Consider the following 19,201-nt stretch of genomic DNA (forward strand, 5'->3'; position numbering starts at 1 on the left):
AGTTCAAGCATAAAGAAATGTCCTCAGCCTAGTCTCTCAAAGTTACTAGGTACTGTGAGAGCTAGGACAGACTCCACCTTGGGCTTAACTGGCTCACCAAACCAAAAGTAATAGGCTCAGGGGATTAAATGAATTGGAAATACTACCAATAACATTCCTAAAATCAACTAGTTCATGCTCATGAGGGAGGAGGAACAGTTAACATAATAATTTTTCCCCCATACACACTCTTTAAATATTAGTTCCATTTGGCAATAGAGCACAAATAGAAAAAGAAGTTCATCTTTGCTGAGTCTCCATGGTTTACATAATTCGGAATGCCAAAAAAGGAGAGCTGTCTTCTTTATAATGGCATGCTCATAAAGTTTTAATTAGCAAGGTTTCAAATACATGACAATCACACCGATGAAAATCAACCACAGTTTTGATTCACAAGTCTGCAAAAGATTACTTGGTAGCAATCAGGGATGATTCTCAGTGCTTATGCCCAGAGCTCTTTCACATCATATAAACATAAGCAAATGGTGTGGTTATTGTCCTTGATTACATGAACATTTTTATCCAGGCAATCCCAAAGGAGTTGACATTATCAGCTGCTCAATTGTTCAACTAGCAAAAAGTAAGTGCTACCATTAAAATTGTTCTGTGTTTGCTGAGGACCATGTCCATCTCCTTGCATTTTAAACATGTATCATGATGGTAGTTTGACCACTGGATGAAGAATGTAATTTACCTGGTTCATACATATCTATAAATCAGCTGATGAATGCAACATCAATAGTTGACCTGCTTGTACATGTGTATGCCATTACAGATAAACCACCACAAATTGAATTTTGTATCAAATGGCAACAACACAAAAGCAAATCAGTTGTCACTCAATGATGTTAAGAGTAATCAATTGCAAAGTTGCTTCTCCATTTTGCTTATCTACCTGTGGTGACAAGCTCCTGCATGTTTATTTCATCAGACCACTAAACAGGGTTTCACATTGTTTTCATGACAAAAAGCACAGAGCAAGCAGAAGAAGTATAACTATAATCTCATCATGCTGACTGGAGGAGAACAGGTTGTCCCAGAGAGAAGCATTGCTTCACCAGTATATGGTGATAATTAAGCAAGGACAATCAATTATTAACTGCAATGTTCAAGCTATAAAAGGGACCTGACACATTACTATTTGTCAAAAAGGTCACTTTCCCCTTGTATCACCTGTCCCAGTAATTCAGTGTTCGAATTACATTCTAAAATCCACTTCTTTCACCTAACCAAGACTGTTCCCTTCTTCACCCAGCTGTCTTCCACATTCTTCAGTAGTTTTCTCAGGGCCCTGAACCAATCCCTCTCTTCCTTTACACCATATTCCCCCCTTTTGAAGCTTGGAAAGAAAATAATTTGGACATAGGTGCTTGTTCTGTAACTGGGGGCAGCATTTGTCTGCAAATCAAAGTTCTGGTGCCAGTCTGGTGCAGTGGTTAAGTGCGTGGACTCTAATCTGGGAGAACCGGGTTTGATTTCTCACTCCGCCACTTGCAGCTGTTGGATGACCTTGGGCAAACCATAGTTCTGACAAGAGCTGTCCTTAAAAGGGCAGTTCTTGAAAGAGCTCTCTCAGCCCCACCTACCTCACAGGGTGTCTGTTGTGGGGAGGAGAAGGGAAGGAGTTTGTAAGCTGCTCTGAGACTCCAAGTGAAGGGTGGGATATAAATCCAATCTCTTCTTCTTCTTCTTGCTTCGTGCCTTCCAGCTGACTTCACATCAGATGGATGTGCAGCTATACAGCTTCCCATTGACACATATCATATATTTCTGCTTTTCTTTCCTTTTTGAATGCTTGGACCTAACATACCCGGCTTGGTGTGGACATTTGACTGGTTCAAAACCACTCAAGTTTGCATAGCAGCCAAGCACCAGAACTCATGCAAGACTAGGAAGTACTTGCTGGCACACTTCTTTCCCTTTGGAATAGTTACAGTTCATCTGCTTGTAACCCTGTCTTGCAACTTCAACCTCTGCTTGAACCTGCACAGATTGGTAACTGTAGCTATCTCCCTTTACCTCTTTGGGCACTTGCCTTCCCTCTGGAATAGGTTAATGTTGTGAGAAAAAATAAGATGGTTCAGAAAATTTAAAACCCATTTATACAATTAATTTCATAAATAAATCATAGTCTTTTTCTCTCCTCTATGTCTGTAACTTTCCAAACAGCTAGCAGTACAGGCCTCCCAACATGATTTTGCTAGGCCTTTGTCTCAAGAGATATCTTTCCTCTGTCTTACACAGAAACCAACATTTAGACCTAAAGAATTTGGAAACATTTAAGAATAAAAGATTGGTATGCACCTGCCATTAAGTCAAGGAAGCCAGGATATTTGCAAATACTAAGGTTTGCCCACATGCAGAAACCCACATCACACCTCCAGCCATCAGATAGTGCCTGAATGTCTACTCTGAGTCAAGCAAACAAAGAACATCCTGAAATTGTAACATTCTTGTGTTTGTCATTTAGAAATTCAGGTGCTGTCTTGTATTGTTTTGCAAAGGAGCATCAGGGTGCCCCATTGCATCTGGAATGTGTGAACATCTCCTAGGCCCCGATGGCCCATATTAACAGGGCAATTAGATTAATTGCTGCAGTTTATAATTTCTATGGCTCTATCGAAATGTATGGGACCAAAATGTATAAAAAAAGGCCAGAAGCTTCATTTCAGCACTGGCTCTGGGAGAGATACAGGGAAGGCTTTGTCTTTTGTGGTCTCCCTGGGTCAGTCCAGAAAGCTTTCTGTGCATGGGGAATCTTTGTGTTATATATATGACCACTGACTGTCTTTTTTTCTTTTGAAGCAAGTATTCTGTTTTATATTGCTTGCATGTCTTTAGCTAATAAACTATTATTTTTTTTAAATAACCTTGTGTTGTATTCCAGCTAACTTTCCTTTAACATTCTACCCGCCTTGGTAAGGGGCACACACTAGACCATTATGAATCTAGAGGTGCAGGTCACACTATACAGGGTTAGTTTAGACTGACAAGGGCTACAGGTGCATTCTTACAACAGTTAATTGGCTACTTGAAGTGAATTTCTCTTTCATAGGGAACACTTGATAGTATTTTGGCTGCTTGCTTGCTAATTCCCCAGCACAGCAATTATCCCTCATAATGATGTTTATTTTTTATTTCACTCTATTTAGATTATGGATTTTCCTTCCAAGCTTCTAGAGGCACCTTGTCACTGTGTCAAAAATCTCATATTATTCTGTGGGTCACTGCCCAGATTGTGAACAATCCTTAAACCAGGTGTAGACTCTAAGGCACCAACTCTGAAGAGAGACAGGAGGTGGAAGAGTGAAAAAGAGGTGCTCAGACTATATCACTGTGCATTTGTAGATGAACTGGAAAGTAGGGGACATGCAAACTGACATATGCCAAGGTGCTCCTTTACCTCACAGAGTTAGATGCATGTGTGAACCAAAGTTATTATGCTGACCTGAGTGGGTTTGTCAGGCAGAAGAAAGCAAAGCAGTGAAACTATCAATACGGTGTTTGTCTGTAGCAGTAGAAAAAACCAAGAGTCCAGTAGCACCTTATTTTTTTATTTATTTTTGGGATTTATATCCTGCCCTCCCTGAAGGCTCAGGGCGGCTAACAAAGAGGCACAAGTGCCAAAGTTAAAACAGATAAAAACAGAATAAAACAGTACAATACAAAACACTAAAGTGTCAGTGCTCTAGATGTCACAGAATCAGTAGTTGCAAGATGGGGGTCAACAGCATACCTCCTAGCAGCACAACCATCCCATCTTCATCCAGGGACCTTAAAGACAAACAAAATTTGTGTCTCATGAAAGTTCATACCCTGCCACACACTTTGTTTGCTTTTGTATCTTAGCTCATTATAACAGATTTACAATATATTATCAAATTAATCTTTGAACTAAATTATTTTGCAAATAATTAAGCTCAGTCCTAGGAGGCCGCAAGGGTCAGGAGGGGGAAAATCCCTCCTTCCAAGGACCAATTAAACATTGGGGGAATATACCCAGATGCTTGCCACAGTCCCACCGCTCTTGTAGCATTAAAAAAAATGTTTTATATTACTCAAATCCTATTTTTAAACCAAATCCAAACTCTCTTCAAAATCTTTGTGATCTTCAGGAGTAGACTCGAGTACTTATGACTGGCATAAGAGGAGAGTGTTCTTTCCTTTTGATGTCTCTATTTTCTTGTGATTCAGAAGGAGAAGTATTTAAGGTGGCCAGCATTAGTTCACCTGAGGCAGAGTCGTAGGCAGTGTAAGAGATTGACCCATGTTGGACACACAACTTTCCCATACAGACCCCCAATATCTTATTCCTAAATCCCGCAGTTTAGCAGTGGTGTCTTTAAGATCTCTTCTCATCTTTAAAAATTCAGGGGGGGGGGGAAGGTCTGGAAAAACTTGAATCTTCAAGCCCTGGAACTCAAGACTGCCTCACTCTCTATTTTGACCTTGAATTGATTGGAGTGGAGGCATTGTTTTTAAAAACATGCCATGTAGGCTGTCTTAAAAAAAAATCATTGAAACCTCCCCCCCCAAAAAACTGCCTTGCTCTCTAGCCTCTTCAAGGATTCTCTGCTGTGTTCGAAATTCCTTAAATTCTACCGGTATATCTCTAGTGTATAATGAGGATGTAGATTCATCACATACCTTACCAACACAATAAGCTCTCTGTAGAAGGGGCGTAACACCAGCTTCAAGGCTTAAAGTGCTCACTAACCAATTCACCATAAATATATTCAGGTCTGTTCCAGCTTCAATGTTTGATTTAAACCCCCCAAACTTTAGGCACAACTCATGACTATGATAATCCAAAGACAAAATATGTTCCTGTGTCCAAGCATCAGAGGTTCTCCCAGCCAATTGACTCTCAAGCTCAGTAACTTTCTTGAGAGCTTTCTCTGACTTTTGGTTTGTCTGTTTATGAAGCTCTTATAACTCGTCCATGCATTGAAATGCTGATTTCAGCATTTCTGTAATATTGTTTCTCAGTTTCTGACATTGTTTAGTTAGCACCTGCATTAAAAAAAATTGTAGTAAACGGGCTCTCTTCAGCCACTAGCTCACCCCTCCCCAGCATTGGAGATGATGGGGTGTCTGTAGCTGCGGAAAACTCTGTTAAATGTGAAATGCTTTCTCCTTTCTGTTTCCCCTTCTTACCACCTTTAGGCACCATCTTTTAAAATATTTTTTTTTGTGTTGGATAGGGTAAAAATATTCAAATTTTGAGCGGGCAGATGGTGAGCACTGGGTACTGGCTGCTGACCCAGAAGTTGGTTGAGGCCACTCCCCCCCTCGAGTTGCTGTATTTATGATAGTCTATATGATGCTCATAATTCTTCTTGTGATAGAAATATGCATAACTGTTAATGGTGATAACTAGTGCAGTGAGTGTATATTAAAAGATAACATACATTATAGCATTTAATAGGTGTGACATATTGGGATCCCCAGAAAACATGTACCATACTTTAAGACCACCTCAAGGACACTTTCCTGTTTAGACCTCCTCCATAGGGATATTTACTTGGAAGAGAATATATTTATTTTCTGTAACCTGCCCAGAAAAGTGAGTTAAGGCCTCCTCTACAAATGCACTTCAGATAAAGGATTTATTTTAAAACAGTATCTTATAATACCTATAATCTCCATGGCTTTCACCCAGGCAGTCCCGATACACAAGTTGCTGAATTGACACAAATATTCTAGTTTTCCTAGCCAAAGCATAGCTGAACAGTTTGTTGTTTCTATAACAATTTCCTATTAGTCTGAAGAAATTTATTAAGACCTTTAATATCTGAACATTCTAATTGCCATCTCTATCTCTTACCAGCCAGTCCAACTGCTGTTTTCTACCTGCTCATTGGCTCTAATCTCACTTGTTCATGCAGTAATGAATAAATTATGATAATACTTTCATCAAAGTAGACATCCTTGAAAATAACACTTGTGTAAATAAATGTTGGAATAAGAAAAGCTTTCAACAAATGTAAGCCATTAGGATATTACCATAGTATAAATAAATATATGTGAATTCTGTAAAGAGCACTGCAATGTGTATAGAATTCAACAAATGAGTTTTATATGCTTGAAGAAGTTATGAATCAAATTAATAAGCACATCAATCCATACTTCAGTGCACATTGTACCAATACCTTTAATTGGACAGGAGAAACACAAACATATGGGTTAAACTAGTTTTTACTTAACATCATCCTGACTTTTTAGTGTAAGTTGCTACCAATAGTAAGCATGTAATAACTACAAGTTTTTGGGTTAACTCCATTCTGATCTAAACTTGACCAGTGTTATCACCAGCTTCATTGATTCTAGCTTGTGCATGAACATGGTGTCAAGAGATGTTAAAAGCCTCACTCTTCACCTGCCACCATGTGCCACTCAAGCAACTAAGAGAATGGTTGATTTTTATAGTATCAAGGGAGGCTCCCCAGCCCATCAGCTGCACAAGCAATGATAGGCTGATTTAGGAATGATCTCTTACGGTATCCACAAATTAGCCCTACCAATATATTAACAACCTGCATTAATCCTAGTGTCCCTAGTTTGATCTAATCCCAGTCCATTTTGAAGAACACATGGTCCTCATGCATATATATATCCTTTCCTATTCATTTTGATGAACTCAACTCTGTTCTTTTCCATTTAAACCAATAAAGAAGATTGGGCAGGCAAGTACAATATGTACATGTAAGTTCTTTCACCAAGAAAAGTTCCCTGAAATGGACAGCAATTTACAGATATTTCAATTAATTATATTTCTGAGTGAATCATTCTGTTTCAGAATACTTTTTCCAGTGATCAGAGTAAGCAACAAAAATGGCTATTGGCTCTTCTATATTTAAATTCCAAAGCAACATATGGAAAATATAGATATTTATGATATTTATATTATTTATGAACACTTTTCCCACTATTTGCTCAGTGCTAGAGATGTCATTTTACATATGAAGTCAAGCCTCGGCTGCAAACCAAATGGAAGAGAGAATATGGGAAAGGGTGCATGTCTTTAAAACTTCTCATGTGTTCATCCAGCATAATTTGGAACAGTCACATCTGTCAAAGCAAAGAGGCTCGCAAAGAGCTCATTTCCCCTGCAGCAAAGCATTCCTGTGTATAATTAAGCACATTCATTACAGCTCCAAATGACTTGAAATGCTAATATGAAAAAATAATAAAACTAATACTTTTTATACATGATTTTTAAAAGTAGGATTATGGGGATTTTCACATGGAATGGAGTGTTGCTGAGAAAAAACATAAATGTGACTATAGGAAAATTATTTCAGTGTGCTTTATGTTGTAACTCTAGTCCAGGAATTATTACCAAGAGCATCTTTGTGATTCAGCAGATTTATAAGGGCTTGGTAATTAGAAATTGTTTCTGATTATCTATTTTGTAATAGAAAAAATCAGTTGAAAGAAACACACACATGTAACAAAGTCCTCATGTTTGTTGACAGAGGACATGAAGACTCTCCATCAAACAGGAATTAGTTGTCCAAGACTAGCTTTCCTTCCTGCAAGGAGGGAGCAGCTGCTGCCTTCCTTTCGACACTGCTTTCTCCTCTTTAAACTACCCCATAGACCCACTATTGGGTCCATTTGCAAAATCACATTATTTACATGATTGCATCTGCATTTTGTAAGAAAGCTAATAGTGGCTGTAGGGCCAGTGGAGAAAAGAAAAGAAATTGGTGACCAATTTCTATTCTACCCTGAAGATGCAAATCAAGCTTCATGTGATTTGTGCTGCCATATATTAGTTTCTTCCAACCCTATCTGTTTTATTTTCACTTAATCTTTCACTGCTATCGGAGCTCCTGCCTGCCCAGCAATGCTGATGGTGGGCGGGGGCTATTTTGCCACCCCGAAGAATTGGGACAGGAACGGCGCAGGACGCCAGGCATCCTGACGTGGCGGGGGATGGAGCTGGCTAATTTTAAAGAGAGTAGTCTCCACTCCCGCCTGGCAGTTGCTCCGCATGCTTGGCAGCTTGTACAAGTGGCTCCGAGCATGCAGGGGGGTTGAGGCCTACCTGTAGGCCCTTGGAGTCAAGGCCGGTGCAGCGGCGGATGAAGACAAGCGGTGACCTTTAGCATGGCAGCAGTCTGTTTGTGGCTGGTGCAGCAGCGGACAAGGACAAGCAGCGACATTTCGCCCGGTGGCAGTCTGTTTGGGGTGGCGGCAGCCCAATGGCTGAGGCAGTGGCAGACGGTTCGGAGTGGAGGTGGCGGCCCGGAGGCACTGGCTGTCAGAGTGGTCTGTTGGTGGTGGCTGAAGCAGACCGTTAGCGGAGGAGGAGGAGGCCTCTTTGGTTGGCAGCATTTGGGTCCTCTGCGGGTCTCAGCAGTACTGCCCATTACCTTATAAGCAGGAAAGAGGGATATGGGTCAATGTGCCTTTTTGCTGTCCAGCTTCATTAATCTGGCAAGGGAACTGGGAGTTCCTTTAGCTCAGGAGAAAACTGAAGGCCTGGTCCCTATTTTGACTTTCCTTGGAATAGAAATTGACACAGTGGGGTAGTTCTACAGATTGCCTGTGGATAAATTAACTGCGCTGCAGGCATTAATAGGCACAGCTAGGGAAAAGAACAAGATTACCTTGCTGGAGTTGCAGAAGTTGGTTGGTCACCTCAACTTTGCATGGAAAGTTGTGGCACCTGGTAGGGCTTTTGTTAGGAGACTTTGCAAGTCTATGAAGGGTCTACATCTTTCCCATCATAGGACTAGGATCACCAAGGGGATACGGGACGACCTCCTTGTATGGAAGCAATTTTTGGATTCATACAACAGGGTGTCTTTTTGGCATGAGGACCTCCTAGTTGAAGTGGAGCTGCAGGTTGCATCTGACACTGCAGGTTCCTCTGGCTTTGGAGTATATATCTGGGCACAATGGTGTGCTGGGGACTGGCCCGAGGAATAGTTTCAGGCAGGGTGGGTTAAAGACCTCACCTTTCTGGAATTTTTTCCGATTCTCGCGGCAGTGTGGATTTGGTCATGGGACTTTGCCAACCACACCATCCACTTCTGGTGCAACAACATGTCCACAGTATACCTAATCAACTCCTTGACATCCAAGTCCCCCAGGGTCATGGCTCTGGTCAGTGCCTTCACTCTGCAGTATTTACACAATAATATAATGTTCAAGGCTAGGCATGTGCTGGGAGTTAATAACGAGGTCGTTGACGCTCTCTCTCAAAATCAAATGGAGAGATTCCGTCAGCTGGCTCCAGAAGCCGACCAGTTCCCGGTGCATATGCCAGCTGTGGTGTGGCAGATTGGCTGCCTGAGGCAGATAGGGCAATGAGCTTGGCTCTTGCCCCTTCCACACACAGAGCTTATTTGAGGGCAGGTAAGCAGTTCCTGTCCTTTAGGGAGGGAGCTGGCCTGCGGCAAGTTTGGCCCATACATGTTCCTCATTTAATGCATTTCTGTGTTAAAAGGTGAAGACCTGTCAGCTCATTCTATCAGGGCCAAATTGTGTTGGCCTATGCCAGCAAGGCTTCTGGGCATGATGACAAGATGGGCGAATTCCGTATCTGGAAGATGCTCGAGGACTGGTCCAGGGAGAGCGGCATGATAGCTGACACTAGAGAGCCTTTGACCCCAGCAATATTGAGGAGGCTCAGGAATCATTGGCACATATTGTGTGCTGATGGCTATGAGGCTGCCCTGTTTCACACTGCATCATTGGTTGCCTTTTGGGGGGCACTGCGGATCAGCGAGCTGGTGGCTGGCTCACCGCAGGATGGATCAGACCTAGCACTTGAACAGCGGGATGTTTCCATTTCAGATTCCAAAGTGGGAATTAGGCTATGCTGGTCAAATACTGATCAGCACAGCAAGGAGAAGGTTATAGAGCTTGACCACTGTTCAGAAGTTGAGTTATGCCTTTGAGCCATTACGTGGCATTGAGAGGAAGAAGAAGAAGAAGAGATTGGATTTATACCCCACCCTTCACTACCCGAAGGAGTCTCAGAGCGGCTAACAAGCTCCTTTCCCTTCCCCTCCCCACAACAGGCATCCTGTGAGGTAGGTGAGGCTGAAAGAGCTCTAACAGAAACTGCTCTTTTTCAAGAACAGCTCTCGTCAGAACTCTGGCTTGCCCAAGGTCATCCAGCAGGTGCGAGTGGAGGAGCGGGGAATCAAACCCAGTTCTCCCAGATTAGAGTCCGCACACTTAACCATTACACCAAACTGGAGAGGGCCAGAGTTACTTATTCCGACACAGAAATGGCACTCCCCTCACTAAGTTTCAATTTTGGAGCCTGGCACAGAAGGCTTTAGCCTGCTTGGGATTGGGTGGGGTTCGCTTTGGAACTCACTCTTTCTGGATAGGGGTCGCTTCAACAGTGGCGGCCATGGAGTATATGGGCAGTGAGATTCAGTGGATAGGTCACTGGAGGTCACGCTGCTACAAAGATTACATCCGGAGTTGTGTTGTTTAAATATCCCATAAGGCTAGCTGGTTTATTAATAATTTTTTTTTCAGAGGCTGCAGGCTGCGTGACGAGATGAAGGGTTACCGTCTGCGGCCACAGCATGGTCTTCTGGGCAGCTCATCAGGCCAGAAGGACATCCAGCGGCTCTCAGCTTGGCCTTAGTGCATGGGTAGAAGTGGAATGGCTGGGAAGGAGGGGCATGTGATGGCCCATGCTCCTTCCCCTGCTGTTCGACGAGAGGAAGGGGCCTCCTTCTCATGTCCTGGAAATGCACTTGGGGGGCAAGGACCTGGGTCTAATGAAGGGCAAGGCCCTTGTGTTACAGACTGAGGCTGACCTTGTGAGGATAAGAGCAAGGTGGCCCGGTGTGCTGATAGTGTGGTCAGCCATACTGCCCCGCCAGGTGAGCAGAACTTGGGGGATCCCAGGTGTATTGACTGCACCAGACATAAAGTTAACAGGCAACTGAAAAAGGCCATGGATGCTTGGTTGGGTATGTTTTTGCTGCACCCCAATATACGGGTCGTGTATCCGGACCTGTATAGGGCTGACAGGGTGCATTTGTCTGACAAGGGCAATGGGATATTTTTACAGGACATGCAGCAAGGGATTAGGTCAGGATTAGGATGCTGAGTGGGGAGCAAAGGCCAAAGCAGAGGCTTGACCATGGCTGTGGCAGGGTTTGGCATGCAAGTAAATGGAACTGGTGAGCACCTTACGGCATATCCCATTAGGGAACAGGGGGTCAACAGGAACTGCCTTTGGATTCCAGGGTCCTGGGTGGGGAATGGTGATCACCTCCGCTGGGAACCTTTTAGGGCAGGCTCCTCCCTGCAAGTTGGAAGGTTTCAGGGGTAGGCGCTCCTAGAGGGCAACCAGTCAGGGAGTGATGCCTGCCTTGCCTGTTCCATGCTTGCTTAGTTGTTGTTGCTGCAATGTTCTGTTAAATAGTTAATAAAGTGGCCCTTGTTTTATTCCAAAACCATTTTCTGTCTCATTATTCTGGCTGGGGGGGGGCAATGGCCAACTACCATAGTTTTATTCCATGTTCGATTCAAATGAATATAGTTTTATTCCATGCTCAATTTCAATGAATAGCTGCTTTACCCACACTGCGGGGCAACACTATTACCTCCTTTTCTTGAGTGAGCAAATTCTCCAGTTGGGAAATTTAGTGGAAGCGTTCATCCTTCTGGGGATACTGTGAGAGTGGTAGCTTATGCCACTGATAATGTATTACTTTATACAACCCTCATACATACCATTACTGAGGGGAAAAATAAATGCACATGTTAAGCAATCAAACTTGATCAAGGTATTAACCAAGGGCCTACTTGTGTGTATTTGGAGCAACTCCCTTGCATGTTAAGAGTACACACAAATGGACACAGGTAAAATTAAATTCAAGACCACTTCCTGTGTATAAAAAGTAGTAGCACCTCACTATGGGAATGAGGAGGTCTCCAGAAATAAAGCAGGTGGAAAACAGAATCAAAATAATTCAGTGGTTCCTAAACTGTTTTGAGCCACTGCCCCCCTGGTTCCATAAACTCATCCTCAGTGCCCCCTGTTATAAAAAACATTATTCAGAAGAGCAGTTTACACAACCCACTAAAAATAATAAGAATAAAAAATTAAAAAACAGTAATAATTAATTGCACACATATTCAAAATCCAATTAGAATCTTTAGTTTAATTTATGAATTGATGAACTTGATCCCTTGATACTAGTTTTTTCAAAATCTGATAGTCATTTAGCAAGAATTTTAGATACCACATTTAATAACTACTTTACTGTTTAGTAAATTCTTAATCCAATGAATGGGCTTGATGAAGTGATACACTTTACCAATGTTGGGCTTAAAGTTACTTAGCAGAAGTCTTAAATCACCATGTTTAATAATCTGGAGTCAGTTTCTTTGCTTGGAGAAAAGTTGGATGACCACACTAAAACCCTGTTCCACCAAATAAGATGTCAGAAATGCAATAAGGAGCTTCTCAACCACTATCCACCATGTAGGATAGCAGTCAGAAATTTCCTTCTGTAACCAAAACTCTTGGTATAGTTTCTTAAACTTTGACTTCAGCTCAATGTCATTTTGTAGTTCAGTTAGTTTTTCCTCCACTACCCCAACTTCTTCAGTATCTAAAAATGGATTTATCTCCCTATCTGGAATTTCCATCGAAACAAGATCCTCAGATTGCTCAGACATATCTTCATATAGTATATCCAAATGGTCACATAAAAATGGCAGATCATCATCTTGTATCTCATCTTTTTTTTCTAGCTCAGATAGGCTAGAATTTTGTATAGCTTGCAGTGACCTGCATTGCATTTGAACACAATTAACTTTGAATAAATGTAGAGATGACAGATTTGGTCTTAATAAGACAACACTCATTTCCTTGCAACTGCAAATTCATTTAATTGACCTTTCCAAATATTTCTGGAAAATAAGCAATGTAATGCCAGATCTCTTTGAGTTCATCACTAAGCAAAGCATTTGTGACTTTGGAAAACTCTACAATACTGTCAAAAAAGGACATAAAAGCATCCCACGTAGTTGCCTTTGGATAGCCAATGAACTTTAGTATGAAGCAGCAAACATTCAAAATTTTCATTACTCTCAACACAGAGCTCCCAAAATACTAGATCATTGAGAACAAGAACTTTAATTTTATTCATTGCAGTAGTCACAGTGTGTAATGACTTATATAGGTGATCTCTGAGGCTTTCTAAGATCAGATGTTGGCAAGGAATGACACAGTGAATGAAAAAGAGATTTGGCACTGCTTTTTTCAAGTAAGCAACACACTCACAGTAGCGACCAATCATTTGATGGTGCACCATTAAATGTGCAAGCAAGTATGTTAGTAAGCAGAATTTCCCTGTCTTCAAAGAAGTGCTCAACTGCACAGAATGTTGACTCCCCTTTCGTATCTGTTCTCAGTTGCCTTGCAAATAACAACTCTTGAGCCAAACTTTCATCTTTTATAAAACTCACATAAGTGAGAAGCAAAGATTCATTGTCTGGCAAAGTTCTGTTATCCTTAGTATGCTGCACAATGTATCTTCCACATTTTCAGCTATTCCAGCTATGTGTCTTTGCACTGAATTGTTGCTGAGAGGAATCATCTTAACTATATTATATGGTGGCATGCAAAACACTACTCAAAACCAATAATTTCTGATAGGATGACTTCTTCACTAATTGTATGTGGCTTTCCAGACTTTGCAATCAACAATGAAATGTTGTATGATGTATGCAACTCATCAGTGTTTTGTTGTCATGTAGCATCGGTGTTTTTCTTTTGTTACCAGAATATTTGTTATTTATACCCTAAATTTCCCCTCAATTACCCATTTTTCCTTCTACTCCCTAAATTTTTCCAATTTTTTTTGTTTTGAAACCAGTCATTGAGAAATGTTAAATCATATAACCTAGAAATATTAATATTGGGCGACTGCAACAAAAATAGTACTTAAATAGCTAAAAATAGCACTTCATAATCAATAGTTTCAGTAACCAAGAACACAGCAAAAATTTGAAAAATGTCAGAGAAAAAAATGCAATGATGACAGTTTCTCCAAACGCAGTATACTGGTCTGTCTAGAGCTCTGGTGACATATTTACTAAAAATTCTGATAGTTTCCACCAGATTTCAGCACTATCCAGAGGCAGAAACTTGGAGTGTCATTTGCCAGCATGGTGCCATAGCCTAGTCAAATAAATAAGTGCACAGCATGGTCAAAGGGCCCACCTCCAGCACACCTTGTTGCCCTTGCCTCTTGGTGCTCCCCCTAGTTAATCACACAGCCCTCAAGAGTGGTACCACCTACTTTGGGAACTACTGATCTAAAACTTTATTTAGAAAAAAAACAGATCAATAAGAGCATGAGGAACTCTGAGAACCACAGACTTGCATTCCCACAGAGACATAGAGCAAACATTAAGTCTTGACAATGTAACACCTAATCTATAAAAGCACACAATGAAGGGGGCCAAATAAAAATATACAAGTCTGTCTGACATGGTGAGTGGGTCCTGAGGGTCCAGGATAGGAGAGCAAAGAGAGAAGCAAGACAGAGATCCAAGCAGAGGTTGGATCCAGATCTCTAAGTATCCTGTGTTAAGGCTACACAGGAGCAGTAGTGAGGAAATTTGGGAGAACAGCTGCTGCTGATGCAAAGTTCTGGGGTGCGGGAGGGTGGCTATATTTATATTGTCAAAATGTTGGAAGGTGAGCAGCTAGTGTATTCCAGAGTCAGGATTGGTTTGGAGTCCTAAAGTTTGTATCTTACTGGCCAATTTGATTCTGTCAAGCAATAAAATTATAGGTGAAAAAGTGACACACCAAAAGCTGGGGGTGAGAGAGTAAAATGAACTGGTCACTTGCTGGTTTAGAGGGCAGAAAAAGAACTGGGTATGAGCTGACAAATGTATCCTGGGGAAACAATAGGCTTAAAATAGGGATGATTACTGACTAAATCCTTCCATGCATTAAGGGACTGTTATCATAGCTAATCACTGAGACATTGTCTGCATTTTTGGGTAGGGAAGGGAAGGGACTAATTACATTACCTCCCAGGTATACCTGTTCAAGCCCCTTCCCTTTTCTTATGCTGGGATATACCTTTAGGCTGAGTAGAATTCTCCTGGAGTCCCTCCCCGTCTTATTTTTTACTGAAATATGGGGGTTCCCTTATGGATGTCTGTATGCTTGGGTGTCAGTGGAAGGTTAAAAATATAGAATGGTTCAAGTTGGACCATTTAGCCATATAGCTCAGTATGTTTAGATATGTTTAGTAGAGGAGGAAGTGGGGAAGATTGGCTTGCTGGCTAACAGGACCTGAGTAAGATCCAGCAGAACTTTTCTGTTCTGCTATAGTGAGCAGATTTTGTTTGTGTGTGTGTGTGTGAGTGTGTGAGTGTGTGTGTGTGTGTGTGAGAGAGAGAGAGATGGTCTGCATTCAATCTTTCCCCCCTCCAGTGTTTATTGTCCTTTTCATATCATAAACCACATGGGGTCCACACTGGGGATAAAAATGGTATATAAATAAATAAATGCCTATTCTGACTGGTAGCAGCTCATCAAGGCCTCAGCAGTCTTACTGGCCAAGATGTCAGGTCTGCATCCACCAGCATGTAAATAGGTACTTAAATGTCATCCATTTGCAACTGACTTATGTCAACCCCAGAAAGGGGCTTGCAAGGCAAGTGAGAAGCAGAGATGATTTGCCATTGCCTTCCTTTGCAGAGTCTTCCTTGGTGATCTCCCATCCAAGTACTGACCCTGCTTAGCTGCCAAGATCTGATTCGATCAGGCTCCCTCCCTAACCAACATGTATGCTGGTACCAAACTTTCTGAAGGTGGCACCCTACAAATGGATAAGATCCACAACTGCCCATTCACATACATTCTGTGTTGCGCCTCATCTCCTGACTGGCTTGCTTGAGGAGGTCAGGAGGGTTCCCACACTTCAGTCATTTCTCTGGCATTTTTATAAACATAATAGAGCTGTATCATACAATGTGATGGTTCAGAAAAGTGCTTTATAAAGGGGAAAAGGACTCTGGACTATAGTACTGTGTATGATATGTATTTTCTGTTGTTCTATATATTACTTGCTCTTGCTGCATTTTTACTGTTTTTGCTATTAGTCTAATTCCATGTTCTGCATTGTTAGACATATCATGTCTAATATTTTTTCTTTCTTTCTGCATTGTTTCAAACTTTTGTACTTTTAGTCCAATTTCATTCCTTATTAGATGTATGATCCTATTGGTTGCATTCACTTACACTGTATAGTCCACCTTAAGTCTTAGTCAGAAAGACAGACTATAAATAGGGAAGATATGTACAGTACAAGCAAATTTTATCCTATTTAAGTGAGAAGATAGTACAAATATATTTAATACTCATTTGTTCCCTGAAACTTTTGGTTGTTTTGCCATCCTTACTGACTCATGCCCATAAAATTGGCCTCTAGAAGGTATTTTAAAAAGCAAGCAGGGAAGAGTGAAAAGAGTACTTTGCATCTACATTTCTAAGAAACTCATACATCCCATTTTCACAGTATTAGTTTCTCATTTTCAAATACAGTTGTACAGTAAAAGTCTCATGGCAGCAGTTTCAAGTATTTTGAAAGTGGGATAACAGATCTTTGTTTTAATTTTGGACCTGTTACACCCCTCTTTCCTGATTTTATCAGTTCTCATTGGCCATTGGGTCCATTCACAACTGTTAAATCCCATTTCCCCTGAATTACTGCTTGATTCTTTACTTATAATTTTATGAAACATTATGTAAAATACAACATACCTAGTGGAGAAAAATGCCAAGGATAACATTTTTATTTAGTGAGTCTATGTGCATGTTAGTTTAGGCTATATTCACATTCTGTTGCAGAAAGCTGCAAGGTTTTAACTCATGCTTGATCCAACCATTTTCTTTCTGGGACATTGTCCAAAACCTCTTTTAATAAATGGCCAAAGGTCTTCAAGAACTGACCCATGGCTTTAAATCTTCTTCTTGTTTGATTCTGTTAATCTAGCATTTGCTTTCTGTTTGTAAATAGCATCTACTGCATTTAAATAGTATTGTATTAAAGACAGGGAGTTACAGACAGTGCTTTTTTGGGGGTGGTCAAGTTGAAGAATTCTAACTTTGTCTTGTGGTTCTGATGAAAAGTCGCTTAGGAACTGGCTTAACCACTGTGACAGGCTGATCACTGGAAAGATTCTGTATCTTCACACATGTTTGCTTTCAAGTTTTTTTCTCACAAGACAAGCACAACTGCAAGTAATATATTCTGATTATGCTATTCCTTTTCTAAGAAAAATAAAAGAACTGCTTGTTTTTTTTTAAAAAAACCCTCTGACTGATCAGCTTTTTCCTTTTTTCAAAAAGAGCTTAATGAATTTCCTTTGTTCCATTATTATATTTCTGTGGTAGATCACTGTGTGCAGCAATCCACTCTACCTTCATTCCAGTTTAATTGGGAAAAATCAATAAAATTCATTCCAGAAAATGAGTATGCGCAGCTTGCTGCAGATTTTTGTTCTTGTAGTTCATTTGTATCTGGAATTTACAAGCTTGATTTATTTAAAATATTTATATGCCTCGCTTTTCGGCTGACCAATTTAGGATCCAAGGAATGTAATGACAGTTATGTAAAATATAGTAAAAGTGTATTACAATTACAGGCTGAAAACAAAGATTGAAACAGTAAAAAGAGGACAAGCTAAAAGCAATCTGGAAAAAAACACCTAATGCACAACTGAAAGGATATTTTGTTTTGTCCATACTCAGAATGCTCCCAAAGCTGTACAGAATAATTCTGTTTTACACCTCACCACAAAGCCAGAAGAGCAGAAGCTCCTCCATGGAGTAGCCTTGGGGAGACGGGACTATTGTATAATGATCCTTAGACAAAGATGGCACTGAATAGACCTTGCTAGTTTGGGGGAAAGATGTATGTGTACTGGGCTTTGTATGTGTTAAAAGGACACTTGATGCCATCTCATAATTTTCTTGTGCCATTCTTTCCTCAACAGCTTGTACTTCCACTCTGCAACTTCTTTTTCATATATATATATATATGATCCCTTTCACAGAATAAATAGTCAACAGAAATATCCATTTCCAAGAACATCCACGATGTTTTTCCCATTAAGGCCCATTTCCCCCCTAAATGAATCAATTTAAATGGACTTATATCAAATTTATTTACTTCATTAATTCCCAACTTTCTTCCCAATGGGAACCCACTTTGGGTCCCCATTGGGGAGAAAGGCAAGGTATATATGAATTAACTAAATTAATAAAGCACCTTATATTATACTCCTGTCTTCAGCCCTCACAACAACCCTGTGAAGTATATATGGCTGATAGACAGAATGCCTGGCCCAAGGTCACATAGCAAGCTTTCGTGGCAGATTAGGGATTTGAACCTGGGGCTCCCAGATCCTAGTCTGACACTCTATCCACTAGATCACACTAGCTTTCAGGAATGGACTAAGGGGAACAGGCATGGACTGGGAATCCAAAATAGCATAGGAAAGGGCCCTCCCCCTGACACTTCCCCATGACTTTTACTGACAGAAGCCAATGTTTGAAGACTGGAAATACTGTTGAGGTTGCCTAGAAACTTCCACAATGACCACTGACATCTCAGAGAGCATTCATTTCTTAAAAATAGAAGCACTGCTTTTATTATTGGGGGGGCGGAGTAGCACCATGATTTTCTCAGGACTTTTCTCAGGTTTTCTGGGGCTTTTCTCAGGTTTATAGAAAGATCTGTCTTGCCTGTTCATGGGTACAATCTCTGGATTCAAACATCCACAGGTGGAGCTTTCAGGGTATATAGAAGAGGTTTCAATTTTTATAATACAATCCTATGAAGTTACTTCAGTCTAAGCTTGTTGAAATCAGTGGGCTTAAACTGGAGTAATTTGGCATATAAATGAACTGTTTATTTTATTTATTACATACTAAGTAATTACATTTAGATATATTTGCATATCACCTAAACCTCCACATGACTGGTGCCTGCCTGTGGAGCAGGTACCAGCATTTGCCTGCCCCCACCACCTTGGGGCTCATTGTGGGAGCATTGGCCAATTGAGGGCTACCTCAACAGCCAGGTCTGGCAGTGGCCACCCTCCCTCCCCAGTTCAGACCAGCACAAGCTCCCCACCC

The sequence above is a fragment of the Gekko japonicus genome, unplaced genomic scaffold, assembly GCF_001447785.1.
Source record: "Gekko japonicus isolate JY-2015 unplaced genomic scaffold, Gekko_japonicus_V1.1 scaffold108, whole genome shotgun sequence".
Taxonomy (NCBI): Eukaryota; Metazoa; Chordata; class Lepidosauria; order Squamata; family Gekkonidae; genus Gekko; species Gekko japonicus.